The 22,544-nt window shown below is 35.2% G+C and overlaps 1 long non-coding RNA gene across 1 annotated transcript in view; it reads left to right on the top strand.

Annotated features, from left to right (window-relative positions):
• Positions 1–22,544, top strand: part of LOC118184535 (uncharacterized) — a 329,712-nt gene that overhangs the window by 261,667 nt on the left and 45,501 nt on the right. The gene's annotated exons all lie outside the window — the stretch shown is intronic.

Consider the following 22,544-nt stretch of genomic DNA (forward strand, 5'->3'; position numbering starts at 1 on the left):
ACTTTCACAGAAGATGGTTCGCGGATGAATTTTGAGCTTTGTTTTAGTTGCCCTAAATATTCTGATCGAAATCTTTTTCGTAAATCTTTTCTCAATTTGGCTCTGTAAAGGTATCTTTTATTGATGGATTTAGAATCCAAAAGATCTAATTCAGGAACTCCAGTCTCTGGAATTTCTGTTAGAGACATTGCTGGGGTGAGAACTCTTAAATCCTTTACGTCTTCTGACAAATACGTGAGAGGACAGTTGTTCATAATGCTCTCGCAGTCACAAATGATTGTCAACAATTCTTCGTAGTTCAGAGAAGATTTTCCTAGTACCTTTCGAAGAATTCTCTTTAGTACTCCAATTAATCTTTCCCACCACCCTCCCCACCATGGCGAGGAAGGGGGAATAAATTTCCATTCAATTTTCTTAACTGTTGCATTTTCTAAGATAGAATTCCAATCTATGGTCTTAAACAAATTATTTGATCCAACAAAATTGGTTCCATTGTCGGAGTATACAGTGACAGGTCTACCCCTTCGAGCGATGAATCGCCTGAACGCGTGCAGGAAACTTTCGGTTGATAGAGATGAGACTAGCTCTAAGTGAACTGCTATAGAGCAGTTGTTATTAACATATTGCGCAAGTAAAAATGACGATCCATGTTTTTTGGCCTCCTTTTAAAATTAAGGGACCCGTCAGATCAACACCAATAATCTCAAAAATTAAAGCATCTCTTATTCTGTCTTCTGGCGCTTGAGGAATCTTATATGAATCAGAGTCGAACCTTCGACATCGTACACAGTTTTGGATAACCTTGCGTACTGTCTTCCTACTCTTTATGATCCAATATTTTTCACGCAAAGCGCACATAACGAATTGTACTCCAGCGTCACTTAGCCTTTCATGTTCAGATTTGATCAGTTTTAAGACTAATGGATGTTCTGAGGGAAGTAAAACTGGGTAACGAAAGTCAGCATCATCGTCTCTCTGAAAGATACGTGTTTTCACTTTTATAAGGTCATTGGAGTCCATGATAGGTTCTAGAGCACGTATTCTTTTATCTTTCAATTCTTCAAAAGATTCTCGTTGGATGAGTCGGAAAACCACTGTTTCAGCTCCTTTTAGTTCTTCGACTGAAATTCTCCTATGAGTTCTTTCAGATGGTGGTGTTGTAGCATTTTTAATGAATCTAAAGATCCAAGATACGACCTTTATGATCTTTTCGAATTTTGAAATATTGTCAAAAAGGTTAAATTTATCTGTATTCGTGTTATTGCTGGCTGAAACCACAGTTCGTTTTCTCTCTCCATTTACTATATCGAAGTCAGGATGTTCTCCATCTGCAATAGGCCACTCTTCTGGAGGTCGATAAATCCAATCTGGTCCTTTCCACCATTCGGATTTCTTCAATTCTTTTGCAGAGCAACCGCGAGATGGCAAATCCGAAGGATTAAACTTTCCGGGAATGTGATGCCAGTGATCTGGGTTACTCAACTTTCGAATCTCATTTACTCGATTGGCTATAAAAGTGGACCAATTTTCTTTCTGTTTTATCCAAAAGAGAGCATTTGTGGAATCCGTCAAGTAAAAAACTGGAAGCTTTTTTAGTTTCAAGTCTTCTCTTATTGTATGAGACAGTCTGGCTCCAATAGTGCAAGCGAGTATCTCTAGTCGAGGTATGGTGAGTGCTTTTAGGGGAGCAACTATCGCTTTAGATTGTATCAATTGACAAGTGACTCCACTCTCACCGCTGTGTCTAAGAAAACTGCAGGTCGCATACGCGTCCTTGCTTGCGTATGAAAATACATCAGAGTGGTACTTTCGTCTATTTTGGGAAGCAATCTAGGAATTTTGATGTCTTTCAAATATTTTAACTGAGATGACCATGTGAAAAATTTCCTTGCTAGATCATTCGGCAGATTAGTATCCCAGTTAATTTTCTGTTTCCAGCACTCTTGCAGAATCAGTTTAGGCATGAGAGTAACTGGACTAGTAAACCCAATTGGGTCAAAGATTTTGCTCAATTCGGAAAGAACAGATCCTTTGCTCAATATAGGGTTTTCTTCATATTTTACGTGACAAGACAAAGTATCGTCAAACAAGTCCCATTTCAATCCCAATACTGACACAACATCTTCATAATCTTTATCAGAAAGGTTTAGAATTGAAGTTTCATTTTTAAGTCTATTATGTTTCCAACCTCTTAGGTCAAATTTTGCAGTAGCCATTATTTCTCTAGATCCTTTGATAAATGAGTTTAATTCTTCAATTGATTCCACGCTCGCTACGCAGTTATCCACATACATGGCTTTCTTTAGCTTTGAAGCTATTTCCTGATGTTGTTTTGGTACATTTTCCAAATGGTAGTTAATCGTGGCAGCGAGTAAAAAGGGGCTGGCGTTTACGCCGAATACAACCCTTCGGTGCCGATATATAGTCAGTTTTTCAGGCTGTCCTTTCTCCCACTACATAAACCGGAGAAAATCTCGATCCGCTGGGTTCACACCTATCTGAAGAAATGCTCTTTTTATATCCGAAATTACTCCATACTTCCCCTCTCGAAAATTTGTCAAAATTTTGGGGATCAATTCAAGATAATTAGGACCCTTTTCCAGGCAGTCGTTCAGAGATACCGAATTTTTCTCCTTTGCAGATGCGTCGAACACTGGTCGAATTTTGGTAGTCGAATTTTCCCGAAACACTGCGCTATGTGGCAGAAAATGCCCTTTAATCTTTTCTGCCTCCGAAATATCGACAGGTTCAATTATTCCCTCTTCTACCCAATCCTTTAAAACAGTTTCGTAGGCTTCTAAGGAATTCTTTGTCTGAAGGGTTTTCACGCAAGTCTTCAGACGCTTTTCTGCAAGGATTCTATTATCTGGCAACTCAGGATGAATTTGAAGCCATGGAAGTGACACCTGATATCTTCCAGCGTCATCTCTTTCTAAAGTACGGATGAAATAATTTTCTGTAGCCTTTTCTATTTCTTGTTTTGTTTGCGAAAGAGCTGGTTCAGTTAATCCGATAGAATCAAGAGACCACAAGTCACAAATTTTTCTGTCACTAATGTGTAGTGATAAAAGAACTTCATTAAAATTCTTTCCCTTTACCTTCGTTCTCCCTAATATTGTCCAACCAAGGTGTGTATTCATCGCTACTAAACTCTCTGTTACGTGTTTTATTTCTCCTGTAAAGAGTTTTCCGGCATAATCTGCTCCTACAAGCATGTGTATTTCATTAGGGTGTTTTTCAAATAAACAAGAATTCTCATTAGTTACATCACTGGGAAAAATTTTGTAACCTCTTAGTTTCTTTAAGCATTCCCTATCCTCCAATTTTGGAATATGTGAGCATATGGTTTTTTGGCTCAAAACTTCCATTTCGAATGTGAATCCTTTTTCTGGATTATTTAACTTAATCAGATACTTGTTGTGATTTTTCCTTTTTTCTATCCCTCCAAAAAGCCCATGAGTCACACTTTCCTGACCTAAAGATTTTAGTTTTAAATTCTCTGCAAGAAATGTGCTGATATATGATCTGCTGCTTCCGGTATCCAGAATTATTCGTATAAAATTGCTTTCACCATCTCTGTAAACATTGACAATTAAAGTTTGCAAGATTACGCTTTCATAGGATGAATTATTCGTTAAGGCCTTATTTTCAATTTGTTCTTCCTTAATTTCTCCATTTTGGTTTTTAAAACACATTATAGTGGCATGTCGTTGTTTACATAATTCACATCTTATTCTAGAAGTGCAATTAAAACTAAGATGCCGTGGGTGTAAACAGCGATAACATATTCCTTTCGCTTTGTATTTCTCCCTTTTTTTCTCAGTAGACCATAAAGATGTTTGTTTACACGTTATAGACTCGTGATCAGAAGATTCGCAGAAAACACATGGTGTTTGTCCCTCCCGCAAACTTGCGTTCGTCAACTCCGAAGCTGTGTGTTTCGCAATAGGTCTGGTTTCACTCAGTTTGTTATGCTTTTGCGGCGCCGCCTTTGGCTGGACCGTCTGGAATGTACGTTCCCGCGCAACTAACTGTTCAGAAAGAAATTTCACTAGGTGATTCAAATCGTAATTTGATTTCCGAACTGTTTTATTATATTACAAAACCAAATCTGCGGGCAATGTTTTAAGCAAAATAGGTGTTAATAAAGCTCCATATGTTTCTGAGGTCATATTTAATGATTCAAGACATCGAATATGTTTCTGTATATAATTGAATAACTTACGGAAATTTTGAATGTCATTAGAATCCTTTAGAGGTCTTATTTTCAGTAATGTATCTATATGGGCGTTTATCAGTACATCCTTATTTCCAAATCGTTCCGTAAGGAGTTTAACTGAAGTTTCGTAATTTACTTCGGTTAAATCGAAACCGTCAATAGTGTTATAAGCAGTGCCTCCCAAAAAGGATTTCAAATAATTAAATTTGTTTATGGCGTCAAGCGTTTTATTTTGGTGTATGGCTGATGAAAAAGTGTTCCAAAATGTCAGCCATTCGCAGCTCTCGCCATAAAACTTCCGAATCGTAAGTTTAGGAAGCTTCACATTATGATTTTCGACTTTAACGTTTTCTATAATACTTTCACTTAACTGTTCAGTGCTTCTTAACACACTAAATTTTTGTTGTTCTATATTAATTTCTTTCAATTTTTTGTTAGCTTTGTATTTAAATGTAGTTATACTTTCACGATATTCGTCAACACCGTTTAATTCCTGGTCAAGATCCTTTATGTCTATTAATTTTTCTATATCGGTATTTATTTGTTTTAACTCGTTCTATTTTCATCTAAGAGTTCTAAGGAAATTTCTAGTTCCTCTGCATTCACTTCTGTTTTTGGTAATTCAGTTTCGATTCGGCCAATTAATTTTGTAACGGCAGCCCTTATGTGGCCGCGTTTCCTTTTCAATGTATCGATGAATTCCGTCATTGTTTAATATTCAATAATTCAACAACTATCAGCAATTCACTAATTATTTATGCTTATGTATTATCTATATAACTGATATCAATTTAGACAGTTTCAATAGTTAGGAAAACAGAAGTTACTGGCAGTGCCTGTTCGGGCGCCATGTTAAAAATTGTATCAACTTTGTACTATTAAAATTTTTTGATCATTAAATAGATAAGTGAAAGTTCACTTACCTTCTAAATAGAGCTGCCCTGAACTGCCTTCTTTCCTTCTTGTCGGTATCCGTCTCTGTAATGAACTTCGATTCACTGCGAAACACAGCTATAAACTTTTTAAGAAATTTTAATTCGTATGAAAGATATCTACAAAACATTTACAAGTTATAATGATTACAAGCATAATTTATACGGAGACGGTCTATCGTTATACATCTGTTAGACGCGTCAGCCGTTCAACTGACTACTCTTAGTCTCTTTCGCCAGAGGGCGTTCGTGGAAGTAAAGTTCTAGTAAGCAAACGCGACATTAGTAATGCTACGAAGCATCCTTGTTTTTCCCGGTCATTGATGGAGCACCATCTGTAGCTACAGAATTTAATTCTGCCAAAGGTAGATTGTATTTCTGCAAAAGTCCAAAAACACAAGTAAATATATCTTCTCCTGTTTTAATACCAGGCATCGGTATTAGTTCCAGTAATTCCTCAAAAATGTTAAAATTCTTGTCACAAGAACGAAGAAACACTGCTAATTGAGCTTTGCCACTAATGTCCGTGCTCTCGTCACAGGCAATGGAGAAACTTTCGAAACTAGATGATTTTGCTTTGATCTGATCACTTAAATTCGCGGCTAAATCAGTAACTCTTTCCGCAACTGTATTTCGAGACAATGAAATTGATTGAAAAGCCTTCACATTTCCAGGACAAACAACTTCTCCAGCTTTCATTAGGCATTCCTTGATGAAATCACCGTCAGTAAAAGGCTTCGAATGTTTAGCTATCAACTCGGACAAGACGTAGCTTGCATGTAGCGCCGCTTCACTTTCTTGCAATAATTTACTAAACATGGACTGTTGCTTTTTCACTCCTAACTTGAGCTCTTTCAACTTTTCTTCTCTCATTAATCCTTCGTAATTGTTATGTTTCGATTTGTGTTGTTCGTAATGACGTTTAATATTATATAACTTTGGTACATTAATAGTATTATTACATATCAAGCAGATTATTTTACCTTTTATTTCACAGCAAAAATATTCTAATTCCCATTTTACTTGGAATATTCTATGTTCGTCAGCGATTTTTCGTTTAATTTTACTACCACTTGGTTTTGATATAGACATACTGAATACAAAGGGCTGGAATAAACACGGTTAACGTTAAAAAGTTAACAAAAATTTATTCTTTCCACAAGAGATAAATCAAAATGCTGAAATATTTCTTCAAAAATATTCTAACAATATCACAAAATGTCAAACGTTTAGCAAAAATCAGTTCAAAACAGAGAAACTAATTCTATCTCACAGCGAAATCGCTAGAAATCAATCACAGCATTAAGTAAACAAACAGTTCGCTAGAACTACAGCTACCACTGAGATGAGTTGTTTGTTCTCGGCTTTTATAAGCTTTATAATTAATTTCTCGAATATACTGGAAACATCTATAAATATCTGGATTTTTGTGGATGGCAACAGCAATTACGAGATATTTATTTATTAGGTATTAAATGCACGCGCTGTTTTATTTTTAACATTCCAACGCAGCTGTCTTTTCAAAAATCGTCTGCGTTGGTAAGGCAACATGAAGCAAATCTAATTACAATTCTAAATAAGAAAACTAAATAAATAAATAACTATGAGATCCGTAATAATATGAATTAAGTAATAATTAATAATAAAGCAAAGTGCATGCACATGCATGCACCAATATATCGTACAAAACTATGATTGGAAAACTGAAACCATGAGTTCGGCCACATTCGGCTATCGGGGGATGCGTACAAGTTCTAAGTACAAGCCGAAGGTAGCTGAACGCAAGCTACTCACACGCATTTGTAGTGTCTGTGTCAGCTCGCTGTGAGTAATCTAACAACACTGAATAAATTATTGTTAATTACTTAGCAGTAAACATTTCATTTTTTTCTTCATCGATATGTTATTTTATTATTATATATTATTATTTGCCGATGTATTGGCCGGGCCGCAAAAATATTTGTTGTGGGCCGCGAGTTCGACATCCTTGGTCTAAAAGCTCAACTCCCATCCAATATTTCACCTATATTCAGTTTTAGTCCATTAAATGTAGCAAAATATTTATCATAATTGATTAGAAATCAATAACCTGAACATATAAACAAACACACAGACATTCTTCGTTATATGTATAGATTTTTGTAAAACTTACGAATTTTTGATTAACATACTCTACGATTTGAAAGCGAGCAGTAACAACACTTTTCGAAAATAAAGCAGTTTTATCTCCAAAGGCGTGAGACTTTTGCCACTTGGAAAAATCAGCGCTTTCAGAGTTTTTAATTCTTATTTCGGCTGAAGTCGTACGAAGATGGGAACGAAAGTTTTGGAATCAGGAATAATGTATTTAATGTTTGGCAATGCTATTTTTATATCATCGTAAAACTTCGAAATTTTTCATTAACGAACTCTAGGGTTTGAAAGCGAACAGTGGAAAGAACTTTCGAAATAGAACAGATTTTCATCTCCAGCTTGCAAGACAGTTGCCATTCGGAAAAATAAGGGCGAAAATTAGAGGTGGTTTTTTTTTTTTTCTTTTTTGCTAGTTTTTAATTAATATCTCAGATTTTAGCTACGTTTTGGGGAAAAAGTGGACGTCGACCTATTCCAAGTCCCAGAAAATAATTGTAGAAACTTTGGCGACTGTAGCTAAGTAGTGGCTGAGTTATTAGCGAACAAAGATACATTCTTCTTTATATATACAGATATCTTCAATATATTGCATTTAAAAGGCAGCGGAGCACATGCAGGAGAATTTTATGTACTCAGACTTACCAGCCTTTGACAGCGTGTTTGCAATTTCCATATGGTACTTCATATTTGCAATTAACTAAAGGAAAGTGCTTTAGGATGAAAATTACAACGCTTTAGGATGAAAATAAAAACGAAAAGAACTCTCCTCTGAACAACCTCTGAATTTCACTAACAACTGTGTTAGTGAAATTCAGAGGTTGTTCGACAGAGTTGTGAGAAATTTGTTGTCATTCTTATTCGCCATATACTGCAAAATAACGTCACGAACATAGGTGTTTATAAGTGTGAGGTGCAGGTGTCCTGAAACGTCAAGGTCATAGATTACCTACCTTCTCCATGTGAGCAATCTGTGGGCTGCGTATGGCGCTTTTGCGTCCTATGGTTTCACATGCCAAATTAGCCAAATCTGTTGATAGGTCGTGACTTCATACAGCACTGAATATCATATAAAGAACTATAAAAGACTTCCGGATGAGAGTTCCATTATCGATGGATAACTCGAAGTAGGAACTAATGCTTGCAACCAAGAATTGTGTTATGCAAAGCGTGTCCGAGCTTATAGAATCTGGCTTCGGTACCTCTCAGGTTTTTAGATAAATCTTAATTCCAGCCGGAAGGCTTCTCTTCCGAAACGGAACGACAATTTCCGCCGAAGTTTCTTTATATCTCGAAAATTTTATTTTAATGCTAATTAAGGCTTCAAAATCGAATCTAACTGCCTGTATTTCAAACTACTTTTCCCTAGGAAGCGAACCTTCTGACAAAGATTGAGACAAATAAGAAAAGATCAGCCGCCATTTGCATGCAAAAGGTGTATTTTCCAGGGATTGCATTGAGTTTATGAGAGCGGAAAAATTTTCCTTCCAGAAAATATTAAAAATTATCACCGTGGTTATGTGCTTTTAACGCTAGTGACTTCCCAAGGAAAATAGCACCTGCAGATTTTTTGGAACAATGCAACAAAATACGGGGAACAAAAGTTTTCACTGGTACAGAACTTTACGTTTGTTTTCAGCTCACAAATCAATCTCCTGGTTCGAGGACAAATTTCGCCTCTTCTCACATTTTGCTTAACAGATAGAGTTTTAATAGGAGGGGTTCGTAGTTAAAAATTACGGGCTCTTCCTTTTTTTGTTTTCATGCCTACGCATTTTCGTTATATTTCCTTTCATGCTATCATACTGTTCTCTCATTTCCTCTATTCTCATTAGCAGTGCTTTAATTGTTTTATTTTTTTCATAAGTATGCTGGAAAAGTAATTGACATCATATTGTACAGTATATTATACTCTACACTAATACTTATTAGTTTGCATTCAGCCGGTTCCCGGTTGAGCGATTCCTTATCTTTTAGTGATATTAACGCCTGCTTGAAATTCAGTTAAGCTAGGTCTGGTATTTTATTTTATTTTGTAACTATATATCTCTTGTTACTGGCAACGTGCTTTATTTACTATTAAGTTTGTGTGAGTGGCAACAGTTGTTCATGTTTATGTTTCAGTAGAATAGCGTTCTTAGCCGCACTGCGCTGCAGGCAATTTTTCTCTTAAATATTTCATCTTTTAGAATAGCAATAAAGTTATTATACAAAGCTGATGCTTTTTAGTTCAAGGCAACTAATATCAATAATTTAATCATTTATAAAGTCTTTATTTATCTCTTTGCATTTTGTTGAGTTTAAATTTTAATTACTAATTATATTATTATATATCTTGTATACTAATTCATTCTAATTTAGAAATGCAGCGCGATCATTGTGGATCACGCTATGATCATGGGCTCTACTTAACTGAATGGTTTAGTCAAGACCTCTAATTTGATTTTAATACGTATTCAAAATTATTTCCAACTGCGTGAAACTTAATAACTTTTATATTTAAGTCTTTGCTAAAGAGATCCATAAATCTAAAAACTCTATTGCCTGTCAAAGAAATTTAGCATTTTTTTCGATGATACTGAATCAGCATTAAATTGTTAAACAATTAAACGTGGGTTACTTAGAATTAACATTAAATCTCTTTATAAAGAAATTCTGGAAAAATTCGTTTTCAATTTTCTTTATTCAATACATGTATCACGAGATATGCACTATGAAATTTGGAATCAGTATGAAGGAATTCATAAAATTAGATCCAAAATTTTACTTTAATAAAAAGATGAACAAAACCAAGTTTAATAGGAAAAATATGAACGAAAACATTAATATTTCTATTTCATGCTCAGCAATAATAGTAAAATAATTCTAGCACTGCAAAAGCGAAATAAAAAATGTATAATTTATAAATTGTAATTGCATCTGTTTATTGCTGTAAATTACTGGACGTTCTAAAATAGTATTTTATGACGCATAATTTAATTGATTGTTGATAAATAAGTATCCTTAATAAATTAACAGAAAAAATAATTTGTATTTTACTACCAAAAAAATTTCTATATTAATCGAATTTAATTTTAAAACTGATAACAAATGAATGGTTCCGAAAGACATTAGGTCTTTACAAGAAGCTTTGCTTCGCCTTTGGACAACTTTTTCATTAATTCTTAATTACTTATTATTAATCATGTAGTAATGAAAGAACTTTTATTTTGATTTTATTCTTCGAAATAAACTTAATGATAAAGATTGCTTCCAAATTATTAAGATTCCGCCTTTCTTCCTTTCAAGTATTTATCAAATTAAAGGAAAAATAATTTAATTATACAAAAGTGAAATTTTATTGCTCCTTCGATTAAAAGCAGCTCTTTTTTATTTGGAAAAATAAATGGATGGAGAGAGAGAAAAAAGAGAAAACTTTATTGCTTGGTTTTATCGAATTTACCATTAAAAATGTTTAGAACTCTTTCATTAAAAATAAAATATCTTGCACAAAAGAAAAGTTTGAAATCGTGGTATTGAAATAATTTCATAGAACATTAAATCTTGAAATGAATCGTTAGCATCTGTACTTTGAAGCCCAGCAGAGTTTATGTTTTCAAATTGCAGAAATGCCTTTAAAAATTTTTCTGCAAGGTTTGGAGGAAACTGAAAGTACAGATTCTTAACAATTAGGCAAATCTAATATTATCTGTCTGCAATAGGTCTGTGAAAACTTTGTAAATTTTTTTACTATTTTTAACGAGTTATTTTAGATTACTTATATAATAACATGCTTTAAATTTCTCATGCCTTGTATTTTCTCCAGATGTATAGTAGAAATGACAAACTTATTCTTACTACTAGAAACTGAAGCAGGTTAACAGTGGTTTTGTCATTAATCTCCAAACAAATCATAAATCCAGAGCTAAACATATGGACGGAGAGGGTTGCTGAAATCATTAAGTACCGTTAGCTTTGAATATAATTAGAAGGCAGTTATGCATAAGGGTTGAGAATCTAGTCACTTTAGTTACGGAATTTAATATGCTACACCTGAGTTGAAGAATTTGATTAACTATATTGCTGCATTGACGTAAAGATCACGAGCCACCAAAAAAATAAAAAAAGAAAGAAACAAAGTTATGCTTTGCCGGAATATCAAAATTCAGAAGAATGTTCCAAGAATTGGATATAGAAATTGTACATGCAGTTTCGTTTAAGACAGATTAGTTATATGTTTGTGCATTCAATTAATTCTAATTAAATCTAATTAAATTAAATTGTTATAAACTAAAACTGTATAGACTAATCGTCTAATTAAAATTGTATAATGTTATAAAAATGGATTTTTAATAAGAAGAATGCGATTTTACTTTATTTAAAAAATCTAATGTATACACCACATGACTTCCTTGCACGGAATATTAAATTATACGCATTTTTCTTGCATTTCATTTAAACTTATTGGATTGAATTAAATATACTTCGTCAATAACGCATAAACCACAACAAAATAAATGCACATTTTAAAATTCACTATATTTGTTTACCATAGCTCTGACGCTAGGTTCACTTAACAGCGTTTCATTTCGTTCATATCGTAACTCAGAATGCATATAAATGTATATAATTTGAAGAACTATCTAATCATTGCCACATGTTTTATTCAAATACTACAATAAATCTAAAACGATGTATAAAAGAAATTAAGCAAACAAAACAAAAAAGAAACAGTTTTTCACAGACGATTCAGTATTTCTCATTCAATTAATTCAGTTCTCACTTTCCAACAAGGCTAAAATACATAAAAACTGAAAATATCTATATTAAAAATTTCCAAGTAAATCTGAAACACTTATTTCCTCGAATAAATTCCAAAATGGAATAAGCATGATTCAATAATAAAAGAAGGCGTTATCTTTGTTGTTGCGAAGCTTAGTTTCTCTGGATTGACAACAAATCGGTTATTTTGCCAAGTTTGAAATGTAAAAAAAAAACATGTCCGCCATCGCAAAAATAATTAGGCTTAGCTGCACTTAGACAACTTTTAAATTATTGATAATTCCACAAATACTGCATGCAGATTTACTAAAGGCATAAAAACCTTAATCGAAAGATAAGAACAACATAATTCAATCATTTTTAAAGCCAAAATCGCACAATTTACAGACATATTAGAAAAAGAAACTGAGCTTACTGAGCCGAGTAACAGAGTTGATATATATACATACATACATTTGGTGCGGCTAATTCCAACCAAAATGCGAGGTTCACTTCTACACGTTATAGCAGTCCTACATACACAATTTCAACGTTCTGATGCTACTCATTTTTTAGTTATGCGAGATACGTACGTACGCACAGACGCCACGAAAACTTCTCTTCAAAATTCATTTGAAATCAGTTTTATAATTTTTTGGGGGAAAACGAGATCTTTATTCCGTCCTTAATTGCGGATGTCACGCAAAAACCTCATTAAATTGCATTGGATAGCGGTCAAAATCAATATTTTCGTTCAAATATGATACCCGAAATTTGTCGCGATTACAATACTTCCTTTTTACTTGATATAAATACAAGGAAGTATGCAGGAAAAGCAATCTCTTCTCAATATGGAATGTAAAGAAACAAGAAATTTTGCTTAAATATTTTCATTCTTTCGAGGTATTCTTTTGTATTTGCTTTCTATGAATTTTATATATGCTCAAAGACATTTTACTCTCCCAAGTTTATAGTATCATATATTCCGGCGTATAAAGCTAACATCATACATATAAAATTATAAGTTTAAAAATACGGAAAATATTAACGTTGAAAAGTTAGATTACTATTTGCATCTAAATATTATTTATTTAAATGAAATAGCATACCTTATGAGAACTCAAAAATTTTTACAATCGGATATCATAAAATGTTCGCCATTTTCGTCTACCTTTATAGCTTCAAGCATATCATCAAATTCTGTTTCATATTCACCATCACGGTTATTCTGATCCATAAATAAATAATCATCTTCCGTTCTCTCTAAATCAGGGATTCTCAACCTGAGGTACGCAAGAGAAAAATAGGTGGTACGTAAAAGAAGTAAAACAATTTTATCTATTAAATTCAAAAATTAAAACCCCAACATCCTAATTGGGTTGTTTGTCTAACGGTCGCAAATTTATGCAATCTGAGCTTTGTTCAAGAGTGGTAGTGGTAGTAGTACTTTGTAGTGGTGGTACTAAAGGTTTTCAATTTTTCTTTAGATGGTACGCGTTAGTCAAAAGGTTGAGAACCTCTGATCTAGATTGTCAGATATACTACATTTTTAATGACTTTTGAATTATGTCGGGTTTAATTTTATTCCATGTTTTTATCATCCTGTCATGCCTCGCGCTCGTTCAAACACGAGGTGGGTTCTTCTGTGTAAACTTACCATAGTGGGAAAATAACAGTTGTCCGCTTTGACATTTTCTTCACTAATTTATTACACAAACTGCACTATGGATACACCATACAACGAGTACACTGTAACATAAACTATATACAATATATATATACAAGGCGCGCAAAAGAAATTAAAACATATTTCTTTTCTCTACGTTCTCACACGGCATGCTCGCCGGTCCAACTCCCAGTGCCCTCTCCGTCCAGTCTTTCCTCCCCCCACCAGCCTGCCTCGACCGGTTTTTCCGGGGTAAGTCACTTCCGTTCTTCGTCTTTCATCAGGGGAAGGAACTTCACACCTCCCCTCTGGTTTGTAAATATTTACGACTGAGTCGAAAAATTTGAAACCCATATTATTTTGGCACTTACCAGGTAGTCCCTCTTTTCCGGGACACAGCACAAGGAATCACAGTAAAATCAGAGAGCACAAAAAAAAGGGTCATGCTACAGTTATAAACACTAACACAAAAAAGAACACTTAAAACACATAAACATAAAAACTGCACATGTCCAAATTTCTATAGCGATACAAACAAAACATTGCAATATCAACTCACTGACACTTCTGTAAGGAATAATTCGTTTACTAATATACCCTAATAACACAATCTTTTCTAGAGTAACCACAATAATACAAAAAAATAATAAATGAAAATTACAATATCTATATACTTTTTGCCATACTAGCATTGAACATTATCCTTTGTAGTGTTACAATAATAAACAAACACACACACACAAAAAAAATATATGATACCAACATAAGTTTCTTTGTTTTTTTTTCCAATTTAGTTCAGATTATTGGTCACTTATACATTCGTGAGGGATCCTCGACAATGCGTCTGCATCGGAGTTTTTAGCTCCTGGTTTATGCATTACAGTGACTTGGAAGCGGGATAGAGCTAATGCCCATCTCTGTAATCTAGCATTCCGGGGTATCCCTTCGGTTAAGTACTTTAATGGGTTATGGTCTGTATGCAACAAAATTTTATTTCCGTATGTCCAAGTTTCGAACTTGTCGAGAGCCCAAATAATTGCATACGCCTCTCTTTCTATAGTGCTCCATTTAGACTGAGCGCTAGTTAATTTCTGGCTAGCAAATGTTATCGGTCTAGCTTTCCCATACTCATCTCGTTGAAGTAAACACGCTCCAATACCTATTAGTGAGGCGTCTGTGTTAATTTCAAAAGGTTTCCGTATATCCGGCGTATATAAAGACGATGCCGTGCACAATGCATCCTTTAATTCTTTGAATGCCTTCTCGGCTTCAGATCCCCAAGGTATATCATTAGGTATAGATTTTCTCGTGAGCTCAGTTAACGGCCTAGCTATTTTTGCATAATTCGGAACATACTCTCGATAGTAATTATATAACCCCAAAACTGATCTTAATGCCTTTTTGGTTCTAGGTGGCTTCAAATTTTTAATGACCTGCAATTTCTCTGGATCTGGGCCATGTCTGCCTGAGCCTACTATGTGACCTAAATACTTTACCTCCGACTTGCCAAAAGAGCATTTCTCTAAATTAGCCGTAAAGTTCAATGTCTGTAGAGTACTGAGTACGGCTCTTAAATGTTTAAGATGTTCTTCCCACGTTGACGAATAGACAATTATATCATCGATGAAACTTTCAGCATAATCACTATGTGGTCTAAGAGCTTGATTCATAACTCTTTGGAAAGTTGCGGCAGCACCTGACAAACCGAACGGCATCACTTTCCACTGATACTGACCCTTCGGAGAAACAAAACTCGTCAGATGTCTACTTTCCTTCTCCATAGGGATTTCCCAATACCCCTTAAGAATATCTAGCGTAGACAAATAACGTGCTGCCCCTGCCTTATATCGAAGCTCTTCTGCGTTTTGCATAGGAAATGGGACAATCTGACTTTCCGCATTAAGCCCTCGATAATCACAACATAAACGTACGCTTCCGTCCCGTTTCGCTACACACACAATAGGGTAAGCAATCTCTGCTGTGGAAGGTTCAATTAAACCTCTTTCTAACAAATCAGCAATTTGCTTTTCCACCTGTGGCTTCAACGCCTCAGGTACCTTATAAACATGAGGTTGCTTTCTTTCAACTCCCGTTTTTAACCTGATACTGTGGGATCCTACCTTCGCACATTTAATCTCCCCGTCAAACACTACATGGAAAGATTTGATTAATCTGCTCAACTGATCCCTTTGTGACCTATCTAAATGTTTCCATTCCTCTGAAACACAGATCCTATCTAAAAGTTTGTCTACTTTAGGGTTTCTTTGAATAGGCGCGTGCTGCACCTCCCCAAATTCTGTGTCAGCCTCATAGATTATCCCTACTGCATTTATAGGCTGTAAATATTTCCGTAACTTATTTTGATGCAAATGTCTAACAGATTCATCTGGCAATTTTACCAAATATGAATGTGGAGACTTTTTCGCAACTATTTCTCCAGGTCCTGTCCATTTCGAGCAAAGTTTATTTGTTGACGTTGGTATCAGTACTACTACCTCATCTCCTATCTCGAATTCATTTTCCTTAGACCTCAAATTATGATGATGAACGTATTTCTGCTGTTTAGCTTCCGAATTTTCTTTAGCGAATTTCTCTGCCTCCTGTAACCTATTTCGAAGAGAAATTAAATATTCAGTAACTGATTCCCCAACTCCTTGTGGTAATACCGTCTCATCTACCCAACTTGATTTAAGTATCGCCAGTGGCCCCACTGGCACCCGACCATACATCAGCAAAAATGGTGAGACTCCGGTAGTTGAATTCGGTATCTCCCTATAAGCCCATAACAAATATGGTAACTGCTTATCCCAGTTTCTTCCTTGAGTATTTATCGCGTGATGCAACATTGACTTCATTGTTCCTATCCACCTTTCCACTAGCCCGTTTGACTGCGGATACCCTGGCGTAGAAAATTTTGGCGAGGCCCCTAACCTAGTTAAAAATTCTTGTGTTACCTTAGCCTTAAAGTTCGTTCCGTTATCCATGGCTATCATTCTCGGAACTCCTGTTCGCATGAAAATATCAATGAAAGCGTCACATGTAGCTTTCGCTGTTATCGCCTTTAGTGGAATTGCCTCCGGCCATCTGCTATGTTGATCAACAACACATAACACATACTGGTGCCCTCTTGAAGATTTCGGCTCAATCGGCCCTAAAACGTCCGCATTAACCACTTGAAATGGAAGTTCTGGCCTCCCTACTGCTGTAATTGGAGCCCTATCCTTCACTTTAACTTTCCTTCGTAGCTGGCATTCCTTGCAAGCTTCACACCACTTCCGCACCTCCTTTGACAATCCTTCCCACCAAAACGACATTTTAATCCTTTCCGCCGTCTTCTTTGCTGCGAAGTGCCCCCCTTGTAAGCTTTCGTGAGCCAACTTCACAATTTCTTTCCTGCGGCTTTGAGGAACAACTAACTGACTACGTCGCTGCCCATTGACACTTCCCGTATGGTACAAAATTCCTGACTCCAGCCAATACCCATTCTTGTTATTACGTGCATCCATGAACGCGCTTTTCAGCGAAATACATTCCGCTTGCTCCTGCCTAAAACGTTGAGTTTGCGATAAGGGTGGGTTATCAGCTGACATTTGCTCACTGCCTCCCACTTCTACTTCCCCCTCATCTTTACTCCTTACCAACGGTGTAGTACGAGCTATTTCCGCTTCACCTTCGACCTCGTGACTGGCTTTTTCCGTCGATTCCTTTCCGTCCAAGTTATTCGATACCTGACCAACTCCCAATACTAGTTTTTCTTCCTTATCTTCTCCCCAATAAATATTTCCTTGTTCCCTGAGAAGTCTAAAATCTCGAGGTGTCACCAGCGCTTCCTCGTTCAAATTATGCACTACTGCTGCATGAACGTTTACATAAGGCTGTACCTCCTCTTCTCCTGACCAGATACTGCTAGGTACTGTAACTAATTGGGCTTCTACCTGGGGTCCCACGGCGGGTTGTAACCATATCTTCCCTCCAGACTCCAAATATTTCTGTGGAACTACCGATTTCCGGATTACAGTAACTTCTGCTCCGCTATCAATCACTCCTTTGAATCTAGCGTTGCCTATCTGTAGTTCTATCCTAGGTAATTCCCCACTTGCCCTAGTTAATGGAATTTCTTCTGCATAGTTAGCTAATTTCAACCGTACGCATATTTTATTTAATCCCTTTGATTCCACCTCATCCGTATCCTCTTTTTCGCTTCCTCTCTTGGGTTTCGCTATCAGGTTTATCGCTGGACAAAAACGCTTTATGTGTCCTTCACCCTGACACTGAAAACATTTTAGAACTTTCTTATTTGCCTGCATCATTCCTTGAGGTTCTAAAGTTTTTACCCCTTTGTACTTCTCCTTATCAACCCTGTAATCAGAACTGAAATTCCCCTTACTCTTATTTGGTCGTCCTAATTTTTCCCCTTGTCTTATCGGTTCCTGTTTTGGTCCCACTTTATTTACTTCCTGAGCACTCGTATTGTAATTTCTAGGCATTGCTGCAACGTAATTATCCAAATCATTTGCAAGCTCTGACGGAGATAACCAGTTTTCTACCTCTTTTAACAGTATATGCGCCTTAACATTCGCGGGTAATTGATCTTTTACTTGATCGACAATCAATAGTTCTCTTAATTTATCAAAAGTCTTAACTTTTCTGGATTCTAAGTAGAAATCAAGTGCTGCCTCAACCCTCGCTATGCTGAGTATACGTTTCCTCATATCTTTTTACACATTTTTCTAAATTCTTTTTATGTTGCAATGGGGTAATCTGGAATTCTTTTAATACTGTATCTTTAATCTTAATATAATTATCCAAATCCCTTTCACCCAGAGTTGAAATCAAACTTTTAACTTTAGTTTTTAAACTCTGCAAAATAATTTTCCCCTTATGTTCTTCAGGAATTTTATAGAGATTAAACATCATTTCCGCATGATGGAAAAAGAACGGCCATTCCTCAGCTTTAGATGGCGGGTCAATCATAACTCCTTTCATTATTTTTAAATGTTTCAAGAAATCATTTCCCTTGCTCTCAGCATCTGAAACCCCTTCATCCTCTGAACCCGATTTATTTCCTCCTTTATCTATTTTTCTACTCTGAATTTCTAATTCTTTAATTTTTATCTCGTGTTCTCTCTCTAATTGTCTTTTCCGAAATTCCATCTCTTTTAATCGGTCTTTAGCCGCATCTGCCTCTAACTTACACTTTTCTAGCTGCAGCTCCATTTCCTTTAACTTAATTTGAGCCTGCATGTTCTTAATAATTTCATCAGATTCTTCTGACACCCTATTTCTCCTTTTAGGACCCATATTAACTTCTGGTATTTCTTTTTACAGCTTTACCCATACAACACATAAATAACACTTAATTTTACAGGCAAACATACATATTTCACTACTACTGAATACTACCATTATTCATTTAGCAAACATTATCATTAGTGAACACAATCATGAATACCTTTCTCATATTATTATTAACATATATTACTACAACATATATTTAACATATATTTCTATTAACATATATTTCACCATATATTGTTAACACATAAATACCAAAAATTATATTAGCTTTTGAATTAGTACAAACAAATAGTTCTGAATACTTTGGCCTTACGCCGTAATACCTTACATATTCTGGAAATGAAACAAACATTTACTTATTGTTCTCAAATCATTAAACTAATTAATTTTTAATCAACCTATTAACTTTAATGACTAAAACATTTTGCCAAAACACGGCAACAACAAAAATAGATAATTTCTACCTTAATTAGTAACATGAGCACACCATTAAATGTTTCGAAATTACTGCTGACATATTTTTGAATTATTTTAACATTCATTTAGCATACATTATCTCCTTAATAACAAAATTAATCATAATTCCTTATTTGCATATAAAATATACTTTCTAAGTGTCTACTGGCTTTAACGCCTGGCATTCTCATCATGTTATTAACCGACATTAACACAATTTTAATTTTCTCCGTTACTATAGTAATTATAGGGAGGGAGCTCTCTTCATTTATATATTGTGCTTCCCAAGAAATTAAGAGGGACTTACCTTTGATCCCGATAGTAGAAAATGACGAGTTGTGCTCAATTCTGTACAATTTCCTCATCGCGCTGCATAACACTTCACTTAATAATATCACCACGGTAATACTGATGATCACTTTTACCATCCACTGTTTCAACACTGCACGAACATTTCAATTAATAATATCACCACGGTAATACGGATGATCACTTTTACCAGCCACTGTTTCAACACTGCACGAACATTTCAATTAATAATATCACCACGGTAATACTGATGATCACTTTTACCATCCACTGTTTCAACACTGCACGAACATTTAAATTAATAATATCACCACGGTAATACTGATGATCACTTTTCACACGACGAGGTTTCATACACCCTTTCGTTTATTTGCACGTGTAGGCTTACGCGCGCCACTTTCCGTCTTTCACGACCATCTTTTGTCATCTTCCTTGCTTTCCTGAATTATTTCCTTCATTTAAACCACGTTCACTCAAATCACCTTTTACGATCTTACTTCCTTCGTATTTTTAGTGATTTCATTTTTCCCACTATCCTGTCGACTGCGCCATTTGTCATGCCTCGCGCTCGTTCAAACACGAGGTGGGTTCTTCTGTGTAAACTAACCATAGTGGGAAAATAACAGTTGTCCGCTTTGACATTTTCTTCACTAATTTATTACACAAACTGCACTATGGATACACCATACAACGAGTACACTGTAACATAAACTATATACAATATATATATACAAGGCGCGCAAAAGAAATTAAAACATATTTCTTTTCTCTACGTTCTCACACGGCATGCTCGCCGGTCCAACTCCCAGTGCCCTCTCCGTCCAGTCTTTCCTCCCCCCACCAGCCTGCCTCGACCGGTTTTTCCGGGGTAAGTCACTTCCGTTCTTCGTCTTTCATCAGGGGAAGGAACTTCACACATCCACTCACACATTATTTCTAGACTGGCATGACGCATTTCATCTCCTTTTGTAAATGTTTTTTACCTTATCCACGTATTCCACTGTTTTTTTTTTTTAATTTCCTTTAAATGGTTTATTGATACTCTCATTTCAAGGCTGAACTAATGACGCCAATCAGCCTGGATTAACTGCTACGTATGTAGTATAATATTTCATAAATTTCTTCGTATTATCCCTTAGATGAGATCTCAACATGTCCCAGACTAAAAGACCTTCTGGATTCTTTGGAGCAACAGGACTCTTTTGATGAACATTTCTTATCTACAGTTTCATCCAACCATCCTTTCTCGTGAACATGAATTTAAAGACTATTTGGGAAGTTACATTTTTGCATCGTCTTTCCTTTAAAAGTAACTATCGACTTTAATTTTGCACGTCAGCTAAGCAGAAAAGCATTACGGCGAGGTGATATTTTTTGTGACCTGTTTTTTATATGAACCGTTTTTGTTTCTTTCCTATCAAATTGTTTTATTTCCTATATCAGACATTACTGGAGTTTCACCCATTTTTCCAATATATGACAGTAATTTTTTAATTTTTTTTACTTTGTAGGTCAATAACATATTTCTGGAAACTTACTAATTTACTGTCCAAAGCTTTCGAAATCCTTCCTAAAACTTCTGTTTTTTTTTTTTTTTTTTTTTTTTTGCGTAGAACTAAAGTATTCCGTTACATAAATCGACGAACTAACTCACTTTTATTTACATTCTTTTTTGCCAGTTTAAAGGCAATAAAATGTACGCTGTTCCTTGTTACAATTAATCCGTTCTGGCCATTTTCTAGGATATGATTCGTAATACTTTCTCATAGAATAGGCCCTTTCGTTATTCTTTTATGGAAACCCATTTATTCTTTGGCACATTAATTATTGTAATTTCAGTTTTTCTTCCATTCACGTTTGGAGCTTTCACCAACATTAAATATCCTTGCTGGATACGACTTCCATTTTCTTTTGCAAACTGAATGACTCTGTATTTAAAACCAACACTGTATTTGTTTAATTTGGTAGGTGCCATATTTATTAGTAATAGGAACATTGGATCAATTGCATTTCAATTAAAGGAAATGCAATTTATTAAAGCCTTTAAATTTCACTTCAAAATCACTGTTTCAAATAACATTAGAAAAGGAAATATCTGATATCTCATTCGCGAATTCATTTGGGTCCGAAGTGTGTTCTTAGCCCAAATTCTGTCCTCCTTTTGTCGAAAATATAGGATTAATTATATAATATTCAGTGAAGGTGTGCACAATAAATATAATTGTGCACAGCTTCATTGAATACAAGCCACCCTGTTTTAAGAATTATTTGTTCCCTGAAGCATTTCCTTCAAGCAAATATTGCTTCCTTTATCACGTGTCAGTACAGTATACTGTTGTTTGAAAGTCTGAGAAAATTTTCGAAGGAATGACTTCAAAAGGTAATCACACATGAGCATTTCAGGTTTCTTCGTAAAAAAAGGGTGCACATTATACGGAGAATATACCTAAAAATTTAAAGCTGTTGTTTGAGATTATTGGTGCACATTATACGGCGGGATATATGGTAACGTCATATGGTAACTTCTCTTGATAGTGGGTATGCTTCTTTCAGATGAAGGTTGTGGATTGAAATACGAAGTGTAATTTCATTATTGCTAATTATAATTACTAAGTATATTGAATTTAATGTCTAAGTTAACTGGAGTTAATATGCTGGAAAATAATGTTTTCTATATGCGAGGTCGTTTCAAAATTTAATTCTGAATTAAATACTTATCTTCCAGTTTCTTGCTATTATCATTCGTAAATACAGCTGTAATTCTTTAAAACGAGCACAAACGGCCATTCAAACA

This window comes from Stegodyphus dumicola, chromosome 8, assembly GCF_044657685.1.
Source record: "Stegodyphus dumicola isolate Sdum_Otavi_A_Nest chromosome 8, ASM4465768v1".
Lineage (NCBI taxonomy): Eukaryota > Metazoa > Arthropoda > Arachnida > Araneae > Eresidae > Stegodyphus > Stegodyphus dumicola.